Raw genomic sequence first — 8,130 nt, forward strand, 5'->3', positions numbered from 1 at the left:
TAGGTACTTGTCGATTCTGTTATCATGTATCCACCGTATCGTCGAAGTTGTTGTCATGTATTTCTTTTCTTCGTTATGGACCTAGACTTGTTATGTTGAACTTCGTGTGATGGACGTCGACTTGTGGTGTTCGACGTGTTGGACTTCATGTGATGGTTGTAATGCACTTGTGTGGTTGTTATTGTGACATATATGTGAGATATATGTGATGTTGTGCGTTATTGTGATATATGTGGTGATGTTGGCGACAAATGTGATGAAATTGTGATATAAATGGTGCTACCGGTGCTTCTGGTGAAATTGGATTATAATTTGTGATTTTGCAGGGTTTTGATGCGAGAAAACAGAAAACAAAAGCAAAAAAAAAATTCCAGCTTTGCCGACTGTTTACAGTCGGCAAAGCTGGGCAAAAAAACCCCAGGACAGAGTCTTTGCCGACTGCAATACCTTTGCCGACTGCAACTCCGAAAGCAGTCAGCAAAGAACATTTCAAAAAAAAATATTTTCTTTCTTTGCCGACTGCCGAGCTGGCGGCCAGTCGGCAAACAATTTTTGAAAAAAAAAATTCTTTGCCGACTGCCGAGGAACCAGCAGTCGGCAAAGCCTGCCGTCAGGGCTGACGGCGCCACGTGGCTATGCCGACTGCTGGCGTGGCAGTTGGCAAAGGCTTTGCCGACTGTGTGCCACGTGGCAGTCGGCAAATCCGCCTTTGCCAACCCAGGCTTTGCCGACTGCTCTTTGCCGACTGCCACGTGGCTTTGCGGTCGGCAAAGCCTTTGCCGACTGGGTTTATGCCTTTGCCGACCGGGGCAAGCAGTCGGCAAAGAGGCGTTTTCCTGTAGTGAATACATGCTATTGACATATAGAAAAACCGGTTTACTGTTTGATGAACTAGGAAATAACTGAAAATTAGCCTTACCCTCGCCTGTGCAATGCGAGGAGACCGCGACTCGAACCCAGGACATTCCGGTCACAGGCGGTAAGACTCTACCGCTTGCACCAGGCCCACCCTTCCCCAGACCCCGCACAGAGCGGGAGCTCTCTGCACTGGGTACGCCCTTTTTTAGACACCACAGATGGATCTGATCGCAAATGTAACTAGCTTGCTAAGGAGAATCTGCTGAAGCTGTTGTACGACTACTACGCCTCTGGCACAGGACATCAATTGACTCAAGGAGAACAGAGACAGTCCTCCAAAATTCTGTAAGCTGAGCTACCTTCCATACTAGCAAGTTTTAGCTGTATTTACTTGGTAGAATACTGTTGCTTGAGCTGTTATTGTTTTATTCACATTTACTACAAATATTGACCACTGCAAAAAGCACATATTCAGTCCTTTAACTCTTTTTTTTATTTCAAAAAATAACTACATCATAGCTTTTTCTGGTATCGGACATCATAGCTTTTATACTTTTAAATTTTCGAAATGATACATTTGAGTTTTCGATTAAGTTGTTTAGCCACAAAAGATAGCATAAAAGAAAACAACTAAATTTGTGTCCTGAGAAGAAGGGTAATTTGGCTTTTTCGATGTCTATTGGCCAAGACTATCAGAATATGATCAGTAATGGCGTGAAAGAGATTGAAATTTATATGTAGTGGCATCGATAAGATTTGAGTTTTTTAGTGACATATGAAAGATACAAGTTTTAACGAATGACATTAGAGAAAATTCCCTTTCATTTTCAGTTGGTATGCGTCATGACTACACTTCTGTCATGCAATGTTCAGGGTCCCACTTCAACGAAAAACAACCAGCAACTGGTATAAGCTGCAGTTTTTGAGGAAAGGTAAAAGCTACAGTTTCATGCTTCCATGGTAATCTGCATAGGACCCAGGGCCCGGCGACCCTGGGCACCTGCCCGGGCTCTCTACGGCGTGTCGGCGACCACCTGACACAGGACAGGAGAGCCAGTGCAGCACCGCAGCTCCGGAGAATGCAGCGTCTTGATTAGCACGTCGATCACTAGATTACTTTACTAGATGCAATCTCTAAGTTCTAAAACTGTTTTCTCGGATTACTCACACATGTAATTTCTGCTCCTTTGTGCAGCCTCCGTCAGCGGGTTCCAATCATCCCGGTAGTGCGTTACCGGGTGATCCCGCCTTTCATTCACCACCGTCTCATAGGCTACCTTGATGAGGACTAGTGCTAGGTGATGTGGTTGGACTTTATTGTAATATTTGTGGTTTATGGTTCTGACTTGTGCTTGGATTTCATGAACTTGTCGTAATAAACATGTAAATGATGATGAACATGTGACTTGTCGTTGTAATATATTGTGATTTATGGTTCACAATTATGGTTGTGATATATTATGAGAAAATGGGTTCTGTGTGATATATATATGTGATGGTTGATATATATATATGTATATATATGAAATGCTTGTGTCGATGGAATGCAAAAAACAAACAAAAAATTTAAATTTCTGCCTCTTTGCCGAGGGCAATGACCAAGGCCCTCGGCAAAGAAGGGTCCTTTGCCGAGGGCCGTCCCATTGCCCTCGGCAAAGATTCATTGCAAATATTCTGGAACATTTCTTTGCCGAGGGCCATGGTTGAAGGCCCTCGGCAAAGACTTTTTTCAAAAAAAAAGAATAATTCTTTGCCGAGGGCCGTCCCATTGCCCTCGGCAAAGATTTTTTGAAAAAATTCTGCAACATTTCTTTGCCGAGGGCCATGGTTGGAGGCCCTCGGCAGAGATTTTTCAAAAAAAAAAGAATAATTCTTTGCCGTGGGCCCCCGGAGACGGCCCTCGGCAAAGACTCCGTCCTAGGCGCCGACGCCGTGACGGCTGCTTTTCTTTGCCGAGTGCCGCTCCAGCCCTCGGCAAAGGCTTTGCCGAGTGCCCGATAAAGGGCCCTCGGCAAAGACCTTCTTCGCCGACTCAAAATTCCCCGAGAGCTCTTTGCCGAGGGCCGCCCTCGGCAAAGCCTTTGCCGAGGGTTAATGGGCCTTTGCCGAGGGCCTCAGGCTCTCGGCAAAGAGGCCGTCTCCAGTAGTGGATACTTGTGCAAACACTATAAATGGCACCAAACTTAGTGTGTGTGTGTGTGTGTGTGTATATATATATATATATATATATATATATATATATATATATATATATATATATATATATATATATATATATATATATATATATATATATATATATATAGACACACACTCAAGTTATTTCTCAATACTGAAAGCGGTTTAGCCACATGGTGAAAATAAAAGTACTGAAGTTACAAAAATAATCTTTACAAATATAACTATCAAGTAAACTAGAAATCTTGCATCGTTGCAGCACCTTAGGATTACATTTTGTGGATATATTCAAAGCGTAATATGTTCGTTCACTAAAGACACATTTCACTGTGCAGCAGACACCTTTAGCATAAGAGTAGAACACTCAAGTATTCTTTACAATCTCTAAGGAATACTAGTGCAAATGGATAGCTTCTTATTATTCATAGGACAGAAACAAGTGCAAATTGTAAATAGATGCAATCTCTAAGGAATACTACAGATATGGAACAATAAATGAATACTATACATAAAAAAATTCTAAGAACACAGAGATGACAAAAAAAATGTTTTGGTGGCTAAATTCATGCACTTATGGATTATTAGTGATAACAGCCTAACAGGTGACGGTAGCAAAGTCACTGTATATGGCATTCAGATCCAAATATGCTTTTCAAAGCCAAATTAAGACTAGGAAATCATTCAGTACATCATTTGTTTAGCTTGCCTCCAAAACTGAAAGTAAGCAGTAATAATCAACTATAGTTATGTTACAGTGGGGGCAGCAAACTCGCCTGTGCTGGGATGTAGCTCATAGAGAACTCACCGGCCCATGGCGCCTCAAAGCCATGCATCTGCAGAAACAATTGTAAAGAGAGTGCTTTAATTCAAAGATGGAGTAGAAAATGGGTGTGCCATAGTGGCATACAACATGGCCATAGTATCTGCAGATTTAAAAAAAAAATAAAAGAAAGCCTCCGAAGAATAGGGAAAAAGAGAAACATAATCAAATACATTCTCAACCACTCCTATCTTTTTTCCCAGACAATGCACATACATAGTTCCAAACAATTAAAGAACCACATACACACAATTATTTTTCTACATTCATGTTAACCTGATATCTAGCATAGCATTGCAAACATGATTTATCTGAATTGCAGAATCTCTAGCTTATCTGAATTTACTCACAAATACATATATAGCCATTCCTAGATCCTAATCACGAAGAAGCACATCCTTCCAAGATATGAATATCCATAGTACCACTAGAGATTTGAACAATAGATTGAGTATGCTAGAATCACAGAAACGGCTGTAGTGCCATTGGACTAGAGCTCACCCGGGGGGTTAGGTTGTTGGGGATTGCAGCCTCGCCGGTCGCTCTTCGTGGAGAAATCCTGTCGCCGTGGCCACCGCACCCGATTCCCAGCGACGAAGTGATGAGTCCTCTGCTAATTGAAGGAGAGAGACAGAGTAGATCTGAGCGGAAGAGGTTGGCATAGAGAGAGAGAGAGAGAGAGAGAGAGAGAGATTTCTCACCATGGCTGCTGCACCACCGATGGCTAGTGCACCATTGCTGTGCCTGCGCCTTCGTCTCGGCACCGCGACCGCAAATCTAGCGAGTGGGGTCGGCGGTGGCTGCTGCGCGCAGGTTGGGAGGACGCAGCGGCGGCGGATGCGGGTGGGGGTGAGATGGCGGCGGTGGACGCGGCTGGGTGCGGTGGCGGCGGGCGGACGCGGCTGGGTGGTGCGGCGGCGGCGCCGGCGGATGCGCCCGCTTGGGCGGGTCGCTGCCCTTATGCGAGCAAGTGCATGGGCGGCGGGGATGCGAGATGACTGGTTGGGGGCAGCGTGAGAGGATAAGGGTGGGAAAAAAAATTCCCCTCGCGCACTACTCTTCTCTGTCCACTGCACGCTCTTTTTTCACGCTTCTATCTCTGATACATGGGCCACGCCAGCGATTGGAGCGCGCGCTCAGCTGCAGACTCTTGGCTCTGGGCGTCCCTGTCGGTGTCAGCACCTTTTCCCCTCGGTACAGTAGAAACGCAGGGGAAAGTTAAGGCGTCCGTGACGGAGCGGTGCAACCGAGAGGAGTCGTTTGCACCGACGGGAAAAATTTGCTTTCGGCCACTCATGTGGCAGTTAGTTCTTCATTATTAATACATGTTTTTTTTCTATCACAAAGTTTTTAGTTCTTGTGTATAAGCTAATTGTAAATTTACAGCACGCTTCCTTTCTCTCTCTGCTTCTTTTTCCCCCACCTCAACGTTCAATCCACTCACAGCCTATTATTATACTTGCTCTTACTGCACAAATTCAAGGATTGTTTTGTGCCCAACGTCCCACCTTACAGCAATTCAGTGGTTCAATGCATGTCACTAGGCCCCCCGCTTCTCCCTGTGCACGCTATACGTGTGTTACCCTGCGCTACGGTGCACTCGCAGTTTCGCATAGTCACACAGGCATAGTACTGTATACTCCTCCATGGAACAGTTGGAGACGCCAATGGTTCGATCGGTATGGCTAAGGCTGCACTTGGTTGGGAGACACCTAGAGATGAGACAGGCCCATAATCTCAATTTTCAGAGATGAGACGATCCCATTTTGGTGTTTGGTTGAGGGAGGTCGAGTTTGTTCCAATTTCTATTTTGTTTGGAGACACCCAAAGTAGTATCAGACACGGACATGTAGGGCCCATGTGTCAGTCTTTTTTTTCCCTTTCTACTCCCTCCCGCATCTGGTCAGCTCCCTTTCCTAGGCACGTAGATCGGGTCGCCCAAACGGCCGCACCCCCACATGCTGGGGCCAGAGCTTTCCCGACGGCCGCACGCGGCGGGGCCAGCAGTAGAGCACGGCGTCACGTGACAGGGTCGGGGACAGGCCTCACCTAGACGCGACCAACGGCGGAGCATGCCTGCACACGGCGAGGTCGGGGCAGATCTTGTCTGCACGGGCCAACTGGGGAGCTCGCCCGACGGCCGCACGTGGCGAGGCCGGCGACGGAGCTCGCCCACATGGCCGCACGCAGCGGGATCGAGGTGGAGCTTGACCGCACGGGCCGGCCGCAGAGCACGCCCACATGGCAGCCCTCTCTACTATGTTGCCCTCTTCTTCTTCACTCCAGCGTGGCCCATGCTTTGCCATACGCGCGCAAGAAGTCGTGTCCCAAGTGGGACAAACAAATCCATTCAATTTTGGTAGACGAGGTTGCCCTCGATCTCCAAGGAATATTCTCTCCAGTTATGGACCAAACGCTGGACAAGGTGGGATATCCTGGAACCATCCCTGTTCTTGGAACCAAACACCACCTAACATGCGAAGAGGTGGTGCCAGGCGCATACACATACTCAACTCGTCTGTGTAAATGAATATAAAATAAATCGGCAAATCTTGAGATTTACTTCTTCATCATAGCCATCTCGTTACTGATTGATAAATAGATTATGTCAGGAAAAAAATCTAACGAACTTTTCAATCGCCAATGGCACTAACGATGTGACTTGTACATGTACTGTTACTTCCACTGAAAGAGAAGGATCAGGTTTGGATCAGTGGGAGACCAAATTGTTCTTGTTTCTATTTTTTCTGATAAATAGAGACCAAACTACTAGCCTGTTTAGAGACTTGGAGTTGGACAGGGAATAAAGTGGAGTGGCTCCGTGCGAGCCGAGGGCCCGAGGCACCGTCAGTGTCCAGCTTTGTCGTCGCTTTGGAAAGAAAGGAGATGCGGTGGGCGTGGAACGAAAGTACTTTGTCCTGTAAAATCATTCCACGGAATCAAAACGTGGAATGCATGGTTTATTTATACTCACGTACGTAGTACGTTGCTGCCTGTTACTAGTAGGCTTGGGTGCCCTCACAGGCTCACACAGTATGGAGAACAACGACAGCGCATATATACTCCGTGAGCAGTCACCGTACGTCCACGCCACTGAGGCTATCTATCAGGAATATGGAACAAGCAAAAGTGACCAACACACCCATGTGGCCACGGTCCAAAGTGGCATCTTCGATGCGTGACGAGTTAGGTTACACACCCAAGGTTGTGGACTTGTGATGAGTAGGTTACACACCCAAGGTTGTGATGAGTAGTCCTAAAAAATTCTTCACTATTCTTAGTAATTTTTTTCTTCTAATTTTGACCAGATAACCGGTTTTGTTGGAATTTGTTCGTTGGCATCATCTAATTGCATGCAATCGAGTTGCCGTCAACAGAAGCTTTGATTTGCGCCCATGTGTACTGTCTTAATTCATTTGTATCTTAATTAGATTATAATATTTTTCTTGCCATATTAGATATCAATTGAATTGAGTTATTTATTAATTGTATTTGACACAGATACTCTATTTATTCTTGACTATTAGATCATCGTGAAATCCAACATTGCTTTTTCCTTTTTTTCCTCATAAATCTCATAATATATAGGCCTTGTATTTAATATAGATCATCACAAAGTCTAGTGGTACATATTCTTTTTTCCTTGATTAATGTCATAATTTTTGGGCCTTGTATTTGACACAAATACTCTATTTGTTCTCGGCGGTTAAATCATCGTAAAATCCAACAATGCATAAGATTTCTTTCTTTTTCTGATTAATCTTCGTAATTTCTAGGCTTTGTATTTGACATGAATACTCTACTTATTATTAGCCATTAGATCATCATAAAATTCGAAGATTCATATTCTTTTCTTTTTTTCCAATTAATCTCTTAATAATTTCTAGGCGTTGTATTTGATAAGATTAGTGTATTTGTTCTCGGCCCTTTGATCCTTGTAATATCCAACACTGCATATTCTTTTCTTTTTTCGATTAATCTCATAATTTTAGGTGTGCGGGGTCTGACCCCGGGTACCCACGGCGATGGACATGGGCCGCCCTAGCAGGGACGGTTCAGCCCACAAGACGAAGGCTTGTGGCACACGGCATTGCTCGGTGTACGCCTCAAGGCACCTCGGCGACATCCTGAAGATAGCATAGGATCTATTAGGATATGGCCGAATGTAAGATTACATGTAAAGATTATCTGTTACCCGATTGAACTTAGACCTGATCGGCATGTAACCCTACCAGGGCTATATAAGGTGGGTAGGGGACCCCCTCAGAACACAT

At 45.0% G+C, this 8,130-nt stretch overlaps 1 long non-coding RNA gene across 1 annotated transcript; it reads right to left on the bottom strand.

Moving 5' to 3' along the window:
* Positions 1 to 3,176: 3,176 nt before the first annotated feature.
* LOC136485931 (uncharacterized) lies at positions 3,177 to 4,841 on the bottom strand. The gene is made up of 3 exons (XR_010766611.1): positions 4,558 to 4,841; positions 4,358 to 4,466; positions 3,177 to 3,869 (listed from the first exon to the last, which is right to left on the bottom strand). It is a non-coding gene; the product is annotated as an uncharacterized lncRNA (long non-coding RNA).
* Positions 4,842 to 8,130: the final 3,289 nt, after the last annotated feature.

The sequence above is a fragment of the Miscanthus floridulus genome, chromosome 10, assembly GCF_019320115.1.
Source record: "Miscanthus floridulus cultivar M001 chromosome 10, ASM1932011v1, whole genome shotgun sequence".
In the NCBI taxonomy this organism is placed as follows: domain Eukaryota; kingdom Viridiplantae; phylum Streptophyta; class Magnoliopsida; order Poales; family Poaceae; genus Miscanthus; species Miscanthus floridulus.